Source organism: Cnephaeus nilssonii (genome assembly GCF_951640355.1).
Source record: "Cnephaeus nilssonii genome assembly, chromosome: 8".
Classification (NCBI taxonomy): domain Eukaryota; kingdom Metazoa; phylum Chordata; class Mammalia; order Chiroptera; family Vespertilionidae; genus Cnephaeus; species Cnephaeus nilssonii.
In genome coordinates this window covers 21,089,294-21,112,574 of record NC_137079.1, presented here as the reverse complement: position 1 = coordinate 21,112,574, position 23,281 = coordinate 21,089,294, and the positions used below count along the sequence as shown (strand labels likewise).

The 23,281-nt window shown below is 38.5% G+C and overlaps 1 protein-coding gene and 1 pseudogene across 4 annotated transcripts in view; one reads left to right on the top strand and one right to left on the bottom strand.

The window, feature by feature from the left end:
- UNC5D (unc-5 netrin receptor D) overlaps nucleotides 1-23,281 on the bottom strand; it is a gene marked incomplete at both ends in the record, with an annotated part of 503,620 nt that overhangs the window by 337,901 nt on the left and 142,438 nt on the right. The window lies entirely within an intron of this gene.
- Nucleotides 18,099-18,888, top strand: LOC307104417 (small ribosomal subunit protein eS1-like; annotated as a pseudogene). Its single transcript has one exon. The product of its transcript is annotated as a small ribosomal subunit protein eS1-like (transcript).

Here is a 23,281-nt window from a genome sequence, read left to right as displayed (position 1 = left end):
TGACATCTGGTTCTCCTTTTCTAATTTAGTGACTAATCTAGCAATGTAGCCAGCAGGTGCAATCTCTAGACCAAGTCAATTTTCCTATGATTATGTCTGACCTTTCTTGGTACTTTGGAATCTTGCATCGATCATATAAGGGTGATGTAACAGCAAAAGTAATACCAACACTTCACTTTGCTTAGTACTTTACAGTTTGCAAGGTGCGTTCCCAGAGGAAATTAAACCCAGATCTTTCAATATAAGCTCAGTTTTGTTCCTACTCCATTGTAGTTCACTTTTTTTGGATCCATAAAATAATTCCAAAGGTTAGGTCACTTACATGGTTGAAGATAAAAAAGGGGTGAGCATTGAGGGGGAGATATCATTGGCTTTATAACCATTGGTACATTTTCTCAATTACTTAATACTAAAAATGGTGTAACTAAAAGTGGGTACAAAAATCAGGAAAGCAATAGGAACAGTTAATTCAAAATAACTCAGACATTTCTCCATTAGCAAGTGAGAGGAAAACACATGCACCCTCCAGGGTCAACAGGTAAGAGATGTATGTAGCAACCTAGTGTAAAAAGAGTCAAATAAAAAAATATTCAAGAAACCAGAATGATTGCTTTGGGAGATAGGGAAAAACTAAGTGGCCAGGGGACAAGAGAGAGGAAGACTTTCTCCTCTCTAACTTTGAATATATTTTAAATAATTTATGGTGTGCATTTATAACTTATTTAATACACAAACAAATACAATAAAAAAGAAAAAAATGGTAGGTTTCATTGTCCAAGAGGGTATGGATATTTACTTTTCAAACCTGACTTCACATTAGAATCAGTTCTATATTGAGTCACTTGGCTGCTCCTTTAGAAAAAAAGTTTTATATATAATTTTAGCAGAAAATTCATAACTTTTGTAAGAATATCAGGAGAGGCAACATTTTCTAAGTTGACTCTCCTATATACTTTTGTTTTAATACAGTCACCTAAGCCCAGATCTCCCCTTCCTCAAACAAACTTCTGATTTAGTGGGGCTGAGACAAGGTCTAGCCTCATGTATCTTGAAAAACTCCCTGCATAATTTGGATTCACACTCCTAGTTGAGATACATTTAGCACTGTGGTAGTTATTAGAGATTTTCCAATAAATGACAAGAGATAGAGAAAAATAATGATGTTCAACATCCAGGGCCTGTTCCTATGTTCAAGTTTATTATGATTTAGAAAACTGACCCTTAAAAGGTTGAAGGAAAACTAGGAACAAATAATCACTGTGATGACAATAAAATATCTTTAAAGGTAAGTTCTAAAACTCCACCCAGACCAGAGTTTACAACATGGTAAAATCAGACAAACAAAAACAATGCTGTTTTATTTTCAAGAAACAACTTCCTGTGATTTTTTGGCCATGTTAAATCTCCCTTGGTTCTTAAATCTCCCTTCTTTAAAAATGAAATTATCATGATAGCAAATCAGATCTGTCTTCCCTCTAGAGTTTTAGGTTGCTAAATAGGAGCTGGAAGACTTTCATTAGACTAACAACCATGCTAGATGATTTTTGAATACAACGGATTAAGATTGTTAAGAAGAGTGCATCAAAGGTGCAAAAAGTAGGCTACAGTTTGAGAGTAGATAAAATATCATGTGTTAGAACTACATGACAACAAAGCAACTGCCATAAATTTTAAACTTTAATGACAACTAAATCCTGAACTAAGACATACCACATAAATATCCAAGAAGACATGAAGAAGACATAAGGCAGCGTTCCTGCTGTTGAGTCTCAGCCTTAACAGAACTTTAAATCAACCTGGGAGCTTTACAAACAAACAACACAGGGACCCTTGGGTTTACTTCCAATCAACAATCTGAGGATGGCTCTAGGACAGTGGTCGGCAAACTCATTAGTCAACCGAGCCAAATATCAACAGTACAACAATGGAAATTTCTTTTGAGAGCCAAATTTTTTAAACTTAAACTTCTTCTAACGCCACTTCTTCAAAATAGACTCTCCCAGGTCATGGTATTTTGTGGAAGAGCCACACTCAAGGGGCCAAAGAGCCGCATGTGGCTTGCGAACCACAGTTTGCCGACCACTGCTCTAGGACACAGTTTTTTTTAAAAAAAGCTCTCAAAATGATTCTAATTAAGACCCATAGGTATAGAGTCTACACTTTATGAAATTCTACACTATAGGAATTGTGTAGACATATTCTACTGGGGTACTGGGGCGGGGGGGCGGCGGGGGGGGGGCGGGGCGGGCGCGGCCGAGGGAGCAGACAAAAACCCTGCTCTCTATTACCAGTTTAAGAGATGGATCAGACTAGCTGCTTTTTCCTGCACTTTTTGTGATTTCCTAGGCCAGCCTCACTACTTTCATGTGAAATGTTCAAAGATCTTAGCCAGCCTTTCAGTTGAATGGGAAGATTTGAGGAATTGGAAATAAGTATTGTGGGCTTTGCACATTATTACAAGTTCCCTGGGTGGAGAGGACCTTTCATCAAGATAAAATTGTCTACTTTTACATTCTGTCATTGACCTAGATGATGGCAGAAAGTCAAAGGAAAATCACTCATCATCAACACCGCCACCTCCACCACCATCTTCATCATTCTCATCACCAGCCCATTTAATGCCTGTCATCAGCACAGTGATAGCAGCTATTTTTACAGTTAGAATGGTACAGTCAAAGGCTCTTGTTCTGGCTGTATTCCTAATGAGTTTAAGAGAGGAGGAAACAAACAGCTGAAGTTTTTTTTTTCTTTTTGCAAAGTCTTTGAAAACCCCAGGCTCCAGCTGTCCAACTCCAATTTGTCTAAAACTGCAAGGAGGAGGGAAAACAATCACAACCCCTAATTAGGAAACCTGAAAGGTGTATCTTCAGAAAATCCAAGTGCAGTGACATGGAATAGATCTAATGCAGATTCCTTGTGCACTGAGGGCACAGTGCAATTCACGGATGCTCTTCCAAGTAAACAAACCCAAACTGGTACTGGCAAGTTTTGTATTCAGCTCCTAGCATTATTCTACTACATGGGGCACTCGCAGTCACACAATGCAAACAAGAAACTACCTTGGCAGTGAAATTCAATAGGACCTGGACATTTTAAATGCTGAGAAGGAATCCAGTAGGACCCGCATGTGCAATAAAGAGCTCTCTCCGCCCCCTCCCCCCTCTTTGGACTGCATACCTGCCTTCCTCTCCAAAGACTTTTCTGGGGCTCTCAATGGTATCAGAGATTGGTTCTTTTTCTAGATTACTAATCTTGGGAGTGGAACAGACATCCAACTAGCTGTGCATGATAAACAAGGACCTGCCAGAGCAGCGCCCAGTACCTGATAACAGGTAGTCTACTCAGTAGATAAGGTTCATCAGAACAATGGCAAAATACCAGGTCTTATCTTATTGTGAGAATTTCCTTTCTAAAGGGCTCCCAGTGCTTTATTTACATGCACTGATTCATTAAAAAAAAAAAAAAACATACCTTCCATTTCTTAAAAAAAATACACCATTTTGTCACATTACAGATGATAAAACCATGGCAGAGAGAGGTTAAATATTCTGCCTGTGGTTATAAAGAACACTGGTATTTAGGATTAGAAGTCAGATCTTTCTGGTTTGTGGTTCACATTTTCTGTCATTGCATGCAAAAAGCAAAGGACCAAGGCAATGTAAAACAGTGAGCAAGCATCCTTAGCTCAAGGGGACACATCGGAAGTTTCTGCCAGATCATTTGTTTTTACTTAACACAATAGTGCTTATATTTTTAGCTAACATCAGATCAGAAGAGCCAATACCAGCAATCTAAGCAGAACACTTTATCCCCATTACTGTCAGTGTAGACAATTTAAAGATATTCCTAAATGGTGCCCATTGGACAGTTCTAAAAATAGGGACAAGGGGCAGGTGCTCATGGAACCTAATATCCAATAAAACTGCATTCCAGATATATCTGAAACATTTATATTGAAATAGATGTAAAGTAGAACCCTAGACATTTACCAGAGGCAGTTTATACACCAATAAAGTAACCGAGAGATAAAAACCACCAGGAAAGACAAGTGGTAAACTACAGTAGGAAACAAACTTCTTACAATGAAAGACATTCTGTTCATTGTGAAAGACCAACTCCTTCCCTGTTTTTAGTATTTCCCCAGTGTCACAGAGATAGGATAGGACCTAAAGTGACATGTGATTTATTCTTTCATTTTGTGTAGAATCATTCTGAGCAGAAAGGAATCATTTCCTATGTCCAGTCGCGAACACCTATGGAGCACTTTTTAATACAATATGCCAAGAACCGTTCTAGGTGTTGTGGGTATAAATGGGTAATGAAAGCAAACACAATTCTTGCCCTCCTGGAGATTGTATTCAAGTGGAGAAAGGGAGAAAATAAATAAATAGATGCAGTAAAATTTCTGTACTACTTATAACCTGAGGTTTTAAAAAAGCAAAGTTGGCTAATGGAGTCAAGACTTGACAGAGGCTGTGTTTACAGGCAAGGTGGCTGGGCTGGACTTCTCTAAATAGGTGACATTCAACCCCATATCTAAATGAGAACCATTTCATTCACTCCGTCATTCAATTCATGAAATACTTGATCACCGTCCACTTTTTACTCGGCAGTGTCCTGGTCGTTCAGTATACATTAATAAACGGCATTTGCAAAGCCTGGGCTCCATAAGAAATATTTAGGAGCATGGGAGGAAAGAGAGAATACTGCTTCCCTGAAATTAGGAATAGTATTTTTAGTTTTAATAGGACTCATCCAATTTATGTTTGCAGTTTTCTCATTTCTTCACAAAATATCAATAAAATCCAATTCACATATTTTAAAAAATCACAAATGCACCTGCTTTAAACAGCTTAACTGGCGAATCTCAGCATGGCCTGTCATCCATGCTGAGCTAGGAGACATTTGACTCCAAGGTAAAAACAAATTTGAAGCCCAGAAGCACCTGCAGGAATTCCCCAGTCACAGGGGGGAACGCGCTCTCCTCTACTAGGAAGCCTCCTGAAACTAAACTGACAACCAGCTTTCAGTGCTTTCTCTCTCTCAAATCGAAGGGCATTTTCCACCTGGATCACAGGAATAATACAAACTCATAAAATACTGGTCCTGGAGACTTAGCAATCAATAAGGGCTTCTTTCTAGGGGGGTGGGGGGCGGCGCTCAAGATAACCTCCTCTCAATTCATTGAAGTTAAGATAAAGTCCAGTCACATTCCTCACTGTAGCATACAAAGAAAATAAAAAACACAGTTCCCATAGAAACATAGAATCCATCTTGAGGAAAATCTAAAAATGACAGTCATTTGGAGCTTTGTCCTAAGAATCAGAAGATAGAAATTCTATTTACGCTTCTGCACCAATTTGTTGTGCAAGCCTGGGCAGGTTACATAATCTCTTTGAGGCTCAGTTTTCTCATCGTTGCAGTAATGACATGAGGCTTTCAAATATCTCTGCAGAGTCCAGAGCAACCTGAGCAGCTCTGCTTTTATCTGTTTTGACTGTATTTCTGCATAAGATTTCGCTTGAAAACATGTGCCCTGAAGTAAAAATCAATTTCATAATGACTGGAAGAGATGTTCTCTGAAGCCTCTTTCTACTTCATAAAACCAAGATTCCTAATGGCTTTCAGATCTGCGGTGGTGGCAGGGCAGGGATGGGAGAAACTTTCTGAAAAAACCAACTCTTATTCTGCCTTACAAAGCCACTTGCTACCTTCCCCTTTTCAAAGGTAGAAGAAACCCCTATGGTACCACCAACACTTTGTTTTGGGAACTGAGCTCAGTTGCAGTGAGCTTCCTAAAGGCTTCTGTCTTTTTTAAAATTGTGTAGTTTAACCCTAAAGGTTTCCCTTGCTTGAAGTGCATAAGGAGAAAAGGCAAAATCAACAGCATCTTTGCTAAGCTGATACTTTATCCAATAAGTATATGTTAAATGCTTACTATATATCAGGTACTACTTGCTCTTGGGAGTTAGATTTTCTCAAAATAGGGCACAATCCCCAATAAAATCTGAATCCAAGACCTAAACAAATGGGGAGTTACACATGCTCATGGATTAGAATACTCATTCTTGTTGAAATGTCAATTCTCCCCACTTTTATTTAGCGACTCAACAAATTTTTTGTAGATATTGAATGTTGAATCTCAAATTTTATGGAAAGCTAAAGGCACTAAATAGTCAATATTTCTAAAGAAGAAAAAAGTTGGAGGATGAAGATGACTTAGTTTCAAGACTTTCTATAAAATGATAGTAATCGAGAGAAGGCAATACTGGTGGAAGGATGGAGATACAGACCAATGGAGCACAAGAGAACCAAGAAATACAGTCTACTGATTTTTGACAAAGTACAAAGGCAAATTATTGGAGAAAATATAGTTGTTCAACAAATGATGCTTTAACAATTGGATATTCTATGTAAGTAAACAAATAAACCTCAACACATAAATCAAAACTAATTCAAGATGGATTACAGACCTACATGTAAAATATAAAACTTGAACATTTCTAGAAGAAAATAAAGGTGAAAAACCATAATGCAGTCAATGCAGTGATGCTGGGTTTAGCTCTGACATCAAAAGCATGATCATAAAAGAAAATCTGGATAAATCAGACTTTGTAAAAATTAAAAACTTTTGTTCAGCTAAGCACAGTGCTAAGAGAAAAAAGAAAAGCCACAGACTAGGTGAAATGGTTTTTTAAAAAGTTAAGAAAAAAAAACACACAAAAAAATCACATTCAGAATATACATATAAAACTCTCAAAATTCAAAAGTAAAAACAAAACCCAAATTTAAAAAATGGACAAAAGATTTGAACAGCCATATCACCAAAGATATACCTATGTCAAATAAGCAGATTAAAATATTCTCAACATCGTGAGTTATTAGAAAAACATAAACATAATGAGATATCTGTTGCTACCCTTTGGGAGGCTAAAATTAAAATAAACACCGAAAGATGACAACAGCAAGGATGTGGTGGAGCTGGCAATCTCATTCACTGCTGGTGAGAATGCCAAATGCAAATGATACGGCGAGTTTAAAAGGTAGTTTGGAAGTTTTGTTAATTATATATCTACCATAAGACCTATCATTCTACCACCTTGATATTTATTTTTTTAAATGAACTTATGTCCACACAATCAAAACTGTTTATGCTAAAAAATATTATTTGTATATATATGCACAGCACATATATACATGTTAATTCATACACACATATATACATACACCGTATATTCCATATTACAGGCTGGGATAAACATAGGTTTACAGGTGTGAGAATGCAAAACACAGTTTATTCTTATATTATTTGTTAATTATTGTATTGCTTTCCAAACAAACAACTATAAACCTACTTTTTTCCCACCCATATATGTGTGTATGCCTAAAATTCTAGGTATGTAAATTTGTGGTACAATGAAAATAACTGAAATACATTCAAGACTAGAATACTAGGAAACTATAATTGTAAATGCCACAAACTAGCTGTGGGACATTTTTTTAAAAATCTTCAATTTCCTAAATCTAGAGGGTTATTTCAAGTTCTAAAATGATATTCAAGTCCTGAGGAATCCCCTCAAAGAAATGTAGCGCTTCCTTCATATTTTTCCCACCTGGACTTTCTCATACCTTACCCAGTAGCAAATTCTCCCTGGGAAATATTTTATGAAGCCAAGGCTAATACAGTCCTTCACTCTTAAAACTTTTTTTAAACCAAAAGATATTTTTAGGACCAGCTCAATATGACTGAAATAAAGCACATTCTTGTAAATTTAAGGTTACTACATTTTATCATGGTAAAGGCATCCTTGAAAAGCAGTATTAGTCATAATTCTCAGTAGGCAATGTAAAAATATTTAAGCTCTGCCAATTATTGTCATCTTTAAAAAATATCCTCACCCTAGGATATGTTTATTGATTTTAGAGAGGGAGGGAGGGTGGGGGAGAGAGAGAGAAACATTGATGGGTTGCCTCCCCTAGGTACCCTAACTGGGAATGGAACCCACAACTTTTTTTGTGATGCTCCAACCTACTGAGCCACCTGGCCAGGGCTATTGTCATCTTTTGATATGACATTCAACTGATATAATTAGAGAAGATTCAGTTGTTGTTGTTTTTTAAGAAATAAAAGATAAATTATAATCGGAAGATCAATTTGTTATTTCTTGTCTATCCTATTTGAGATACTATTTCACCAAAAAGTCTGAAATATTAAAAAAGGAAAGGAGAGGTGAAATCTCAGCAAACACAATGAATTATCTGTATTCCACAATTAATTTGACTAATGTTATATTCATAAATATAGAATGCTCAGAAATATGTAACTTTACATTTCCCTCCCTTTCAGTCCATTCAGATCTGCAAACTTAGAATATGGCTAACAGTTCAAGTTACATACATCAGGATTCTAAATTCAGCAAATAATATTCATGTAGGTATTATTTTTACATACTCCAGTTTAGCACAACAAAACGAAATATATCATCACATGTAATAATATTTTCTTACAGGAAAGAAGTGCTAAAAGCTGGTCAGAGTTGTAAATAGAAATGAAGTTGAAAATTAGAAAATAAATCAACTGAGATAATGTGATTTCAGAAGTTATAAAAAAAAGTTGTGAATAGAATGTCAACTCCTAGGAACAGTTTAACATTAAGGAGACCTTCATTACCAAATAAACAGGCACCTTTATGGAAATAAAGAATTTGCAAGATGTTTTTTTTTTAACATCTAGCATTGGTTAAGTATTTCCAATTATCATCAAGTACATATTTCCATCAGCAGGTCAGCTTTCTATGCAATTTAAAGCCAGTTGGTCAAATCCAACACAACGTGAACCACAGGTTCAGCTTGAATCTCCATCTGTGAGATTTTGTCTACTGGATGTCTAGAATTTCAGAACAATGCAACATATTAAGTAGGGTATAAGGTTCATTTTCATTGGGAAGCAATATACTCTTATCATGTACGACCTGGTTTCTATCATAAACACCACCCCCTCACTCCTGACCTGGGCTTCTAATTGCTCCTCCTTTTTCCATCATCTGGGTGAAAGCAGCTATTATTACTTGAGTTAAAATTGCTGCTGGTGTTGAAAATGAGATTCCTTGTAGGAAGTCTCTCAAGTTCTGGTTTCAATAGCTCTCTGCTTAAATATTGTTTTTTAAAAAGTTTTGTTTGAATACGTGCTTTAAAATATATTATTTTTAAATATTTACAAAAATAGTATAGAATATAAAATCCTCCTTTTGTAGATAAGGATATTGAAATACCAGGAGCTTAATATATGGAGTTATTTCAGCAGCTGCTAGTACAGTCTGTCTTGGAATGAGGTCATGTTGTTCAACACTGTTTCCTTATAACTTTGTTGCGATGCCATAGGAATGCTTGTTTTTATCAAGAAGCCTACAGTAAAATTGGTTTCATTACACATGTTGTTTTGCTTAAAGTTGCAGAACCTGTTGATGACATTAAGTGAGGACTTACTGTATACACCAATGTTTATCAAACTGCAATATGCTTAAGAATCCTCGATTTGAGAAATCTTGTTGAAATAGAGATTCTAATCCTGGGTATGGGGCCTAAGAGTCTGCGTTTCTAAGACTCTCCCAGGTGATGTCAACTCTGCTGGTCTCAGGTCATACTTAGAGGAGCAAAAGTAGCGAAAACATTTGAACCTGTCTTCTTCCAAGTTCAAGCACAGCAGAACTCCACATCTATTATAACGGTATCTATTTCTTCTCTTCACCCTCAAACCTGCTGCTGGTTGTTGGGATAGTAGTAGGTATCTCACATATGGGACTCAATCTTGAACAGCTCTCTTGGCCTCTTCCCAAACCATTTAGAAGCCCATTCCTCCACAAATATCTAAACCTGCTGGACAAACCCTCTCCCACCATTTCCACATACTCTCGTGTTTTCTAATAGACCGACCAGAAGTTATCATCTATCAGAATTATTATATTTTTTTTAATATCAGAGAGGCTATAGGGACTTCATGTCCTCTAGCAGGCTCTCTCGGGCCCACAGGGAGGTGAGGTTGGAGAAGGGAACACCATCTGCAGGACCACAGGCTAGCAGAACAAGTGTAAAGAGCACATGTCAACACCCACACGCTAATCTCTACACAAGCCAGCTGGAGAGCTGGCCTGAGATAAGATCTGGTGGGAGGAAGGGAGAGAAAAGCAGAGGAGGGAATGGAGGGAAGATGGCCAGGGGAGCACAGAGCAGGGACAGGGGCACTCTGCCCAGCCAGCTGTGACCGTCTGGATTTAGTTTGGTCTAGTCATTCAGAGGACAGTTGAAGAAGATAGTGATGATGATCCTTTCTGAAATAATCCTCCATATCAGCAACATAATTTTCTTATTGTAGGTGAATTTAAGACACTGAGGTGTTTACATGTTTTTCTACTTCAAGTACCTCTCAAGACTCTCCATGTCCCAGTGCCTAGTTCACTGTCGTCCACACAGTAGGTGCAATATGATGGCACTAGGAATGGTGAGGAGGACAGAGGACACAGTACGCTACATACAGAGTTTTCCTCCTCCAGCTGTCTGTCCAGAGCAAGCAGCAATATCCAGGCGTGAACACACAGCATCTTCCCTGAGGAGGTGCCCTGAATGCAGCTTTTATAAATGTGACACCGTGACAGGGGACCGCTGACCAACAAGCTTTAGCAAAAAGTGAAAGCATTACAAATGGCTTACGCTTTCACTTCTGTGATTTACACTGTGTCATGTGATGGCCAGGCCCGATTAATAAATACAGGTGACAGAAAGCAGAAACAGGAAAAAGGAGCTAATGCTAACTCATGTATTCCCTGACTCCCAGGACCTGATAACACCTGTCTCGTGATGACCTAGCAGCATGTGACTATAACACTAGAAGGAAAGAATGGGTCTAGGAAGCAAAATGAATGTTCACAATGAGTGGTTTCCAAGATAGCACTGGAAGTGGACAGTAGACCAATGGAATCCAAGGGGCTACAAATATGGAGAAACCTTAAATTGAACTTAATAGAGGATAGAATAATTTAAGGGGTATTAAACTGTCCATAATGCCTTAAGGCTCCTAGTTTTCAATCTCTCTCTAATACAGAAGAAGAGGTAAGGACAATAAAGGTAGTCTGAAGAGTAAGAATTAGTGAGAAACAATTGGTAATTAGGCTCCTAATAGAGAATCCTAACCTCCGCCATCTGAAGTTCAAGAGGAGAAGCCATGGTCAGACAGCTAACATGCTCATCAAGTTGGTGGATGGCCCAAGGAATTCAATCTCCTAGAGTCTCCTGAGACTATACAGTTTGCATACATTGCAGATTCCTAGGTCGCATCCGATAAAGAACCAGTTTCCTGTGGACACTGAAGATATCATCAGCAGACCAAACTCCTTGCAGGTTAGATTGTAATATTCAGAAATGTGGAGCCTTTCAATGCCCTACCTGGAGCAAGAGTAACAGAGCAGAAAAGCAATCATGCAAAGACTGATCAGAGAGTGCATGGGTAAGCAAGTGAGCAAAAGCTTTCCAGGTTTCATCCATTATTTACGAGGCAAAATTAAGATCAGTATTCCTCGCCTTTCACTACGAGTCCAGCAGTGGAAAGTAAGCATAAAGGATCACAGCATTTGCACAGATAATGCTCACTTTGCTGGTTCCTTATGAAGGCTTCTAAAAGGATCTTTGCTGTATATCTTCATCCGAGGCAGTATTTTAGAAGGTTCATAACATTAGACATATTTTCTTTTTGTTCTAGACTGTGAACTCAGGTGATGGTTTTAGCCCACAGAGATTTAGCAAGTCACCTCTGTGTTCTAGTCCAATTTCTGCCACACCACCTGTCAGGTTAGGTAAAGACAGCTATGAGGTTGGAACAAGCAATGTCTCTTCCCCTCTTGCAGTTTTTCTTAAGAAAACCCTTGATGGTAACAAGGCTTAAACGGGAGCTATACAAGCAGAATGAGGTGTCTTTCTACTTCAGAACCACCTTGCTCGTCTACTATTTCTCCCTCAATGTATTTTCCTCATTTTTTAGCAGTACTTATGGTTGGTTAAGTGGACTATTCATTTTAAATTATGAATATTTCACCTTCTTTTATAAGAAGGGCATAGCTAGTCTGGGCTGGCATTCCTAAAATTATATAATCCTAGTGTTCATTTCTGGCAATTCTAAGAAATATTATGGGTGTAGGTTGGATTAATACATTCATATCAAGATGTTAGTGAGACTGACTACTTTCCGGGGATTCTTCTATGCTAATAAGCAAGCAATATCTATCAGCTGTATATCCTTTATGGCCCGCACTATGTATGCCACACATGGCTCAGTAAGACAAATAACTCTGAAGTAAGGGCAACAGTGGCAATTGCAGTTTTTCTAATCCCACTTCTCCTACCTTTCCTTAACAGTTGAACTGAATAGGGAAGGGTTGTAAATGTCTGTAATTGTAATTTCCTTCTTGCCACGTGGCCATTCTCAGGCTTGGCTTTTCATGGTTGAAAGAGAGCTGCCATTGCTCAAGGCATCACATCCTTATTAACTTGACCCAAAAGCAGTTTCTCCACACACAGCTGTTTTTATCATCAGGGAACCATTTCCAGGAGTTCCCGAGCTGACTGTGCTCAGACCCAGTTGTCAAATGTCCTCGCAGGTACCATTGTGCCATATGCCCATCCCCTGGCTGCTGGGGCTTCAGAAGAAGTGAGTGTTGTATCTTTGAGCCATACAGTCAAGAATAGCAGTGCTGGCAAAGAGGAACCCTAGAGCGTAGGCAACCAACTGTGTCCACAGCCAGCTCTCAGAATCAAAATTTAACTTGTTGTATTGAATTAAGATCAGTGAAAAACCTATATGGCATCATTAAAGCGGTCCTAAATTCCAACTCTCAATTTTTTCTTACCTCTTAAAGAGACAGAGATGTTAAGTACACAGGCTTCTGACATATGTATGCCTGCAAATTTGTGATGCCGAGATGTAGAAATCGGCGTATAAACAAATTCACAAAGAGAGTGGAAAATTGATATGCAAACCCTTCACTTTGGGTTGAGTCTGAAACAAAATAAAAGCTCTGACTCGCTGAGAATATGGTCTCAGAACAGCAGGATGACAGCAGCTGAGATGAATTTTAAATTCTCTCCTAAACCTGTAGACCTCTTTGACTTGTTTGGGCCTTTGAAGAAGAAAAAAGGCAGTACTGTCTGCATCACCAGCCAAACGGTGGGGAAATGCCAGAGGGTCTTCCTAGCATTCTCAGTATATTGCTTTGTTCATAGAAACCAATTTTGTGCTTGACCACTTCCAGGAAATGAGAGCAAATTCATACCTACAAGGATAAGATAAATTAATTGATATAAAGAGATTTTTTTTATTGAATAGTACCATTATTTTTTCAAGTACTCAAATAAAATTTGGAGCATGTCCATTTAATCTAAAATGCACACAAATCACCAGCAAACCGGTATGCCTGAGAACTTTTGCAGAGGGGTAACATTCCAACACATCATCAAATTAATTCTTTATACATTCTGTAGGTCAGCCACTGAAAGATAAACCCAAGAATTTAATGAAGAGCTCCCACTTCAGTGGTGGTGGATGGGGAGGGGTGAGGGGGGGGGGAATAAAGCAAGTTGAATGGAGACTGATCAAAAAATGCCTGTTAGGAAGCACTGCTATCATCTACCGATGAATTTAGGAACTAATGAAATATTACCTGGCAGATCTGTATGCTGGCTACACTGCCCATGATCTTGCAAAACTTCACAGCAGAGTGAGGGTAGAAGATGTTAAACAAATAGCCACGTAAATCTATAATAATAAAAGCATAATATGCTAATTAGACCGGATGACCTTCGGGAAGAAGAAGCCGGGGCTGCGAGGAAAGCCCAGGTCCCGGGTGCCAGAGGGAAGCCAGTGCCGGCAGCCGGGGAAGGAAGGCCTACTCTCGTATGAATTTCATGCATTGGGCCTCTAGTTAGTATATAATTAACGATTATGACATAGTGGTCTGAAGGAAAATGGCAAGTTGTTACAGAGACACCGTGAACCCATTTAGAAGGAGGGGTCAAGAAACAGCTCTGCAAGGGAGAGGCCCATGAGCAAGGTGATGCCATTTACAAGGTCACACCTGCTGAGCTGGGATTATTACAAACAACACCCTCTTTTAGGCTCTAAGTCAGTGGTCGGCAAACTCATTAGTCAACAGAGCCAAATATCAACAGTACAACGATTGAAATTTCTTTGAGAGCCAAATTTTTAAAACTTTAACTTCTTCTAATGCCACTTCAAAATAGACTTGCCCAGGCCGTGGTATTTTGTGGAAGAGCCACACTCAAGGGGCCAAAGAGCCACATGTGGCTCACGAGCCGCAGTTTGCCGACCACAGCTCTAGACAATTAGTACGTGTTAGCCCAACAAGAACCAAGAAACACTAGTGCTCCTGGTATATGAAGGAGCTTGTTCAGCGCCTGAGGATGGGGAGAGCTTGGTGAGTTTGAAAAAATGGAAGACGGCCAGTGAAGCTGTGAAATAACAGAGCAAGTGGTCCTAGATGGGGTTGGAGGGTCCGGATGAGCTGATGTCATATTAGGTATTTTGGGGTTCATCTTAAGCAACATGTGAAGTCTTAGAAGAATTTAAAGGATAATGTTATCCAGTTTTAAGTTTTAAGAAACAGTCTCAAGCTGCTTTGTGGCATATGGATTAACAGAGGGCAAATGTTGAATGGAGAAGCTGGTTTGGAGGCTACGGGAGCTTTCCCATCTAGAGCTGCAAGTGGCTTGAACCAGGATGTCGCAGGGGAGAGAAAAAAAAAAAACTGCGTGGACTCCAGATATATTTTAGATGGAGAGGATATATAACTTGGCAGGGGGTTGTGTGTTGGCGTGAGGGAGCAGGGAAGAAAAGCACCTACTAAGCGTTTAGCAATATGTTAGGTACATCAGAGTTTTCAAGTAGTTCCTGCAGTATATAACGTTTCAACATCTCTAGAAAACAAGTTGAGAAGATTGTAAATTACTTTACAAATTGTGAAAAACAAGGCTAACATGGCAGGCCAGATTTCTAGCCTTTAAAAGGTCTGTTTACAGCGTTGGCCATCACTAGCCTCTGGAAACTGGGATTTCAAGACAGTTTCTGCTAGTCCCAGAACTGATAAAAATGACACGCTGTGATGAAACTGTTTATGTGACAACACAGTTTATGTGGAACACCTGCTTTCCTATGGGGGTCAGGAATTTTGGTTCATGCCACATAGATAGAGAGTGTCTACTCTATCAGCCCCCAATAAAAATCCTGGGCACCGAGTCTCTAATGAACTTCCCCGATTGACAACACCTCATGTGTTGTCATGAATAGTTTCTGGAGATTAAGTGGCTCCTATGTGACTGTTTTGGACAAGAGCCGGTGACAATTGTACCTAGTTTCCCTTGGATGACACACTTTCTCCCTGTGATATATTGTAGCCATGAGTACAAACGGGACGCCTCCAAGTGAACCATCAAATCTGAGGATGGTCTTGACACGATGACCAATGCCAACATGTAGATTTCAGACTGAAATAGAATAAACTAGGACAGGAGATCAGAGAAGAGAGAGTGGACAATGCAGGGGAAACACTTCAGGGATACGACTTCAGGGGCTACTGAGTCTAACAAATACCCAGTTCTAAGTGCTCTCCCAACTCATGGTTGCATGGCCCCGGCTCTCGGGCTTTTACCTTCCTGTCCCCAGGGAGATGAAGTCACCACACCAAGAAAGGAAATGACTGGCAACAATATTTTCTTGACATTCAGGTTAAACTTCCCAGTGTTCCAGTGCCTGGCTCTCCACTGTGCTGAAGAATCAAGTTTAAATTCTGTAGCTGCGGGCCACACAGAAAGCTCTGGGGAGTGTGACAGAAGGGTGAGAGGGGGACATGCTGACCTCTGAGGAAAATAATGTCAGAGGCTGAGGAAGTGCCTGAGGATTTTCTCCTTAATAAGAGGTGCTTTCTCATCGTGTGAAAATACTATAGAGTGAGCCATTGCCGCCCTATCTGGATGGAAGGGAACCACCACCACACACAGAAATCGACATTTTGAGCAGTTTTGGGGATAGTATGTGGATTGCTCATGACCTCTCCAAGAATTTGAAATGATTTACTCTCTAGTATTAAATCTAAAAATAAGTACTTCAGAGAAAATCTTTCCATGCAAAATAACAATTCTAGCAGCATAGGCAAGAGAAGCCAAATACACTTAAGGATGATTATATTAAGACATGGGCTCCACCTCACAATCTCTTCTGGCTAGCTTTCTCTTTTTTTCTTTTAAATGATTCTGAAAAGGCTGCTCAAATGAGTGTTGTCTCTTATGCTATCAGATTTGCAAATACTTTATGTGGTAAAGTCCTCTATTTTTGATAGCCACATCATTAGGGAAAAACAATATTTATCTCTTCTTCATTTCATAACTAAATAGTATTAGTAACTATCTAAATATTCAAGGTATAATGCTAGAGATTAGCAGGAAAAAAATAAAAATAGTTCTTGGTGGTGTTTTTTGTTTGTTTGTTTAAGATTTTAACATTGGACCACCACTGTTTTGCAAAAAAAAAAAAAAAAAAAAAAAGGTCTCCCTTCTGACCTGAGATTTCCAAAGCCCTCATTACATATTATCCATGTATTTTCTGATTAGTTCCATGAAGAAGGAAGAATAGTCCTATGGTTATTTTTTATAAACATAAATACTGAAAGCACATTAAAGGGAAAACAAATTAATATCGGCCAAAGAAAGCTGAAGTAGGCTGAGGTATTCCCATTCTTCCCTTCATCTATTCATCCCACACACATATCAGGTGACAAAGACCAGGTTGTCTGCTAGATTCTGGAGATACAAAAGGGTAAAAATTCAATTTATATTACCCTTGATCTAAAGATTGTCCCTTGTGCCTTTCTCATTACTAATGTGACAATTATAATGACAAGATTTCTTGCATTAAACAAAATAATAGCTCTTCATATTTACATAGAAACTCTTCCCCTATTTCCTTAATGCTCATGCTACTTCAATGACATAGAAGCTGGCAATAGTTTGACCCATTATTTGTAATAATATTTTGTAGTTTGTATTTTTGTGTGCGGTTTAAACAGATCTATTGAGCTATGTTATATAGCATAAATTCAGCAGTCTCCTTAATTTGTATTTCTTTCTTTAGACAGTAAAAATAAATGGTTATCATAAATTTCAAATTATCCACATGTACATAAAATAGGAAGTAAAAGCCCCAACACTACCCGAATCCTATTGTTATTAATTTTTTTAAATATATCCTTCCACATTCTTCTAGGCATAAATATAATGCATAGTTTTAGAATACTATTTAAAATAAAATGTACATACACAAAAGTGCACATCATGAAAGTACAAACTTTGTATTTTCATACCTTGTAACTAGTTCCCTGACAAATCAACATTATAAATGTACCACAAATTGGATTCTACTGCTCTGCAACTTTCCACATCAGCATATATTCACTAGCTGCATCGCTTTCATACATTATTTAACTGTACTCTATTCCATGGGCATTTAGGTAATTTCCCATTTTTCATCATGTAAAGAATATATAGGAAATGTTTTTATGCATTTAATTTTCCTCGGCTTGGGAAGAAGTACTTCTGTTACACAAACCTTGTTGTTTCCATGACAGAATGGTCAAGTGGTTTGCTAAAAATAGGTGTCATTTAGACTCCTGGGACTGAAGAGAAAGAGAGAGAGAGAAAGAGAGAAGAGAGAGAGAGAGAGAGAGAGAGAGAGAGAGAGAGAGAGAGAGAGAGAGAGAGAGAGAATAAAATAGGAAAGATAAGGTAGAGGAAGAATGGGAGGAAGAAAGGGAAGAAAAGGGACAAAACATATTTTTTTATACCAGGTATACATTTTTTAATTTTTTTTATTTCAGCCACACCAGTTTAAAACTGACATTATCTTGGTTTAAGTCTATAGGGAGTTATCCAATATAACTATAAACTACCCCAGAAAAAGGCCTTCTTGACACTTACAAAGCAAGTTCTTTCTCCTTTCTGTAAAACATACATCACCTAGGCCTTTTGGCTCTCTGAACAGCACCATGGAGGTTGGCAAGAACAAGCACCTTACAAAGAGTGACAGAAAGGGATCTGATTGGTCTATTTTCTAAGAAAGATTGGTGATGTGAAAGCACCAGCTTATGTTCAATATAAGAACTATTGGAAAAATACTGGTCGCAAGAACTCAAGGAAACAAAATTGCATCTGAAGGTCTCCAGGGTCGTGTTTTGAAGTGAGCCTAGCTGAACTGCAGAATGATGAAATTGCATTTAGAAAATTCAAGCTAATTACTCAGGATGTTCAAAGTAAAAATTGCCTAATTTTCATGGCAAGGGTCTTACCTGTGATAAAATGTGCTCAATGGTAAAAAAAATGGCAGACCATGATTGAAGCCATGTTGATGTCAAAGACTACTGATGGTTATTTGCTTCATCTAGTCTGTGTTTTTTTGCTAAAAAATTCAACACACAGATTCAGAAGACCTCTTCTGCTCAGCATCAGCAGGTCTGCCAAATCCATTAAAAGATGATGGAAATAATGATCCAAGAGGTGGAGACAAATGACTTGAAAGAAGTGGTCAATAAATTGATTCCAGATTGCAATGGAAGAGACATAGAAAAGGCTTGCCAATCTATTTATCCACTCCAAGATGTCTTTGTTAGAAAAGTCAAAATACTGAAGAAGCTCAAGTTTGAATTGGGAGAACTCATGTAGCTTCAAGGTGAAGGTCACAATTCTGAAAAAGCCACTGAGGATGAGACAGTTGCTAAAGTTGACCGGGCTGATGGATATAAGCCCCAGTCCAGAATATGTTCAAAATCCAGGCATTGAATGATGACAAATACAAAATCCTATTTGTAAAAAGCAAACAAACAAAAAATACCATACTTCACATAGGAGCTGCAATATTGTCTTAAGGTGATTTGAGGTCTTAGTGAGAACACTTTCCTGGCTGAAAGGCTGTGTGATAATGAAAAGAGGAGAAGGAGAGAATGGCCCCTGTCAGAGCTGCTTTTTGTTTTCAGTAATTAAGGTAGGACCCTGGAATCTGTGCATGTCATTGGTGCTTTTCAAATTATTCAAGACTATACTGTTGAGTACCATTTGCAGAAAGCCTGAAAGAAAGGTGTATTCCTAATTTATGTAAAGCATTACTGAGAATGATCTATATGACAGTGTGATATAAAAAGCAAAATGCAAGTCATTTCTCATCAAAGATAATTTGAAAGAGAATTGTGTCAAGGGAGTCATTACATTACAGAAAATAACAAGTAGGAATAGGTATTCAGACATTTAGTTATATTTGCATAATCATCAGAAGTAGGTATCCCATGTCCTCTTGGGGCTAACTAGCATACAAAGAACATAGTAGTTTCCTTTAAAAAAAACACACAGAAAATATTTTTAAAGAAAACAAAGTATGAATGTTATCAAATAGATACCTCTGACATCCATCTTTATACCAAGAAGTAGAAGACATACAATTCCTTTCTTTTATTAACATAAATGCTAACTGATTAATAAAACCAAAGAATGATCTGCACCATGAGGTCATTTTGGTAGCCAAAGGCTGCAAGAAGATCAGGTTTTGTTGTGTGTGTTTTTTCCAGTTTATGTGGATTCCATCTCCCAAGTGGTAGGTCAAATAATGACACTACCTCTCCCCAAAAGATGTCTTCATCCTAATCCCCAGAACCTGTCTATGTCTTATCTTACAGGGGAAAAGGGACTGGAAAGGAGACTTTGTAGATGTGCTCTGCAATGAGAGAAATGGATTATCAGAGTGGACCCAATAGAGGTTCTTAAAAGTAGGAAATGGAGATGCAACTTTGAGAAAAGGGTCAGAGGATACAACTTTATTGACTTAAAGATGAAAGAAAGGGGCCATTAGATAAGAGGTGTGGGCAACCTTTAAAAGGTGGAAAGGAAGCCCAGCCAGCATGGCTCAGTGGTTGACGCCAACTTATGAACCAGGATGTCATGGTTAGATTCCTGGCCAGGGTATATACCCGGTTGCAGGCTTGATCCCTAGTGTGGGGCATGCATGAGGCAGCCCAATCAATGATTCTCTCTCATCACTGAATTCTATCTATCTCTCCCTCTCCTTTCCCCTGTGAAATCAATATATATATATATATATATATATATATATATATATATATACACACATACATATACATACACACACACACACACACATGCATATGTATATATACACATATATGTGTATATATATGTATATATACATATATATATATGTATATATACATATATATATATATATATATATATATATATATATATATATTAAAACACCAAAACCCCTTTCCCTTAAAAAATAAAAGCAGGAAAGAAAAAGGGTTTTCCTTAGAGAGTCTCCAGATAGGACTGTGGCCCTATCAACACCTTGTATTGAGCCCAGAGAGACCCATGCTGGAATTCTTACCTAAATAATTGTGAAATAATAAAGCTGTATTGTTTTAAGCCACTAAGATTGTGGTAATTTGTTATGGCAGGAATAGGAAAATAATACATATTATTTCTCCATCAAGTTTGTGAATTGAAATAATCACATTCCCCAGTTCCTGTTCGAAAGAGTAAAAAAAATCAAATATTTGTATTTTGACTCTGAAAGATAAGACTATACACTAGGTAAAATAGATGACTTACTAACAAAGTCTAACATTTGGCTCACTAACTGGCCCTGCTGACCAGTTTTCATGCCAAAAACTGCCCAATCCTAACTAGTTCTTCACTTCCCAAGACCCAATTCAAAATTACCAACCCAGGCTTTTGATCTTGTAAATATCCTCCCTCATTTTTCTCCTTCTGGGAAGCTACCAAGAATCCTTAAGTTGGCACTCTCTCTTACAGCAATAAGTCTACTATGCTAAACTTACTTTGCCTTGTCAATATTCTTTCCTATTTTGAGGGAAGTCACACACAACATGGGGCAGGCCTTCCATTGGCATAACTGCAAATTTCATCACATAGCTTTAAAGGTAAAGGCATTTGAACCCAAAGTATACTTTAAATTCCAACTAAACTGAGAAGGGAACTTTAACTATGGAATCATAGAAATGCAAATATATATTGATTAAATACCACATTTTTTTCATTTGTTTGTTGTTGCTTTTAATTATATATCCAAATTTTAGATGTATTGTTTGTGATGTTAGGATAAGTCCATCTCCAAAAAAAAAAAAAAAAAAAAAAAAAGAATTTGCTTGGCTTAAGCTACAAAAAACTGAAAAATTCAATCTGGAGCGGAGAAGTGATGATGGGGAAGAAGACTCCTGCCTAAGGAAAATATAAAAGATGGATTTTTTTCCCCCCACTTCATAGCCTTTTGTTTCACAGCCTTAAGTCTGAACAAATGTCTCACCTCAACAGAATGAGGTCCAATCACAAATGACTGTTCTATCTATACTTAAGGTATCCTTCATGATGCTCTCCCAAGTTGTATTCCCTCCACTATATGCCTGGTTGTTAGTCACAGATAAGCTCACATACGCTCTGACTTCCTACAAACAAAATGGTTCACAGATTGCCTTAAAGCATTTGGACATTGCAACTAAAAGTCGATTGCCTTTTTACATGTGGACTTTAGTGTTTGTTCTTGTTCTTTTTGTTTTTTTAACTCTTTCTGAACTGTAAGGAGAGTAGATTGGTACATTAGTTTAAGCAGTTTACATGACAATGAAGAAGAGTTATAATCCATTACATCCAAATTACATCTGTCAGTTGGAATCAGGTTTTCACTAGTGAACATGAGCATTTAATCCATAGAGAGGAATTAATGAGATATTTGAAAATGGAATCCACACATCAGTACATTTAGAGAGACTTTGCTAGGATTAATGAAATGACAGAGTGTTATCAATGAACAGGAAAATATTTATTTTCAGTGTTTACATAACAAAAAGGGTATTTTTGCTTAAAAATTTTTTCATAATATTTCATTGAATCCTATCCCTTAAAGATGTTGATTCTCAAAATTCTCTCTTCAGTATTCTTTTTTCTTATACTGTAACCAACACTGAGAAAGTTCTCTTAAAAGAATCTTATGAAAAACTAGAGGCCCGGTGCATGAATTTGTGCACTGGGGTGGGGGTCTCTCAGCCCGTCCTGCACCCTCTCGCAGTCCAGGACCCCTCAGGGGATGTCCACCTGCCAGCTTAGGCCTGATACCCCGGGGGTTGGGCCTAAGCCGGCAGTCGGACATCCCTCTTGCAATCTGGGATCCTTCGCTCCTTATCACCCACCTGCTCACTCCTTACCACTCGGCTTGCTGCTCCTTAGTGGCAGGCTTCTCCCCACTCAGCTCACTGCTCCCTAGTGCTGCCACAGAGGTGGGAGAGGCTCCCGCCACCACCACTGTGCTTGCCAGCCGTGAGCCCTGCTACTGGCTGAGCAGCGCTCCCTCTGTGGGAGTGCACTGACCACCAGGGGGCAGATCCTGCATTGAGCATCTTCCTTCTGGTGGTCAGTGCACATCATAGCGACTGATCATTCTGGTCGTTCCACCGTAACGGTTGCTTAGACTTTTATTATATAGAAAAGCATTGCCATCACGCAAGATAACACTAACCATCACCAGTAATAATGAGGGCAATCACTGCTAATTATTGAGGATTTGCTATGTATTCAGGATTTTTTAAAAATTGAATTTGTTGGGGTGACATGGATTAATAAAATTATTTAGATTTTAGATGTATAATTCTATAATACATCATCCATATATTGTATTGTGTGTTCTCTACTCCAAGAGCTTTTCAAACCCATTTTAATTTAATGCTCTAAAAAGGTCTGCATAACAAGACCCCTTAGCAGGCAATCCTATCTAATAAAAGAGTAATATGCAAATTAACCATATCTCTGCTACACCCATAAGTCACGCCCACCAGCCACGCCCATCAGCCAATCAGGTGTGAGTATGCAAATTAACCTAACCATGATGGCTGTGGCCACAGAGTGAGCAGAAAGGACGCTTGGGTTTCCCCGGCGATGGAGGAAGCCACGCTTTCCGCAAACCCTGGCTGGCCTCGGCCTCTACTCCAGGCTACAAAGTTTCAATTGTAGAAGATAAATAAATCCCAGATACCAGTGCCTCTGCTTGGGTTGCCAGGGGGCATGGCTGGCCTGCAAACCACCACAGGCCCCTTGCCCAGACCATTCCACACCCCAAGGGAACCCCCACCCTGATCCAGGACACCCTTCAGGG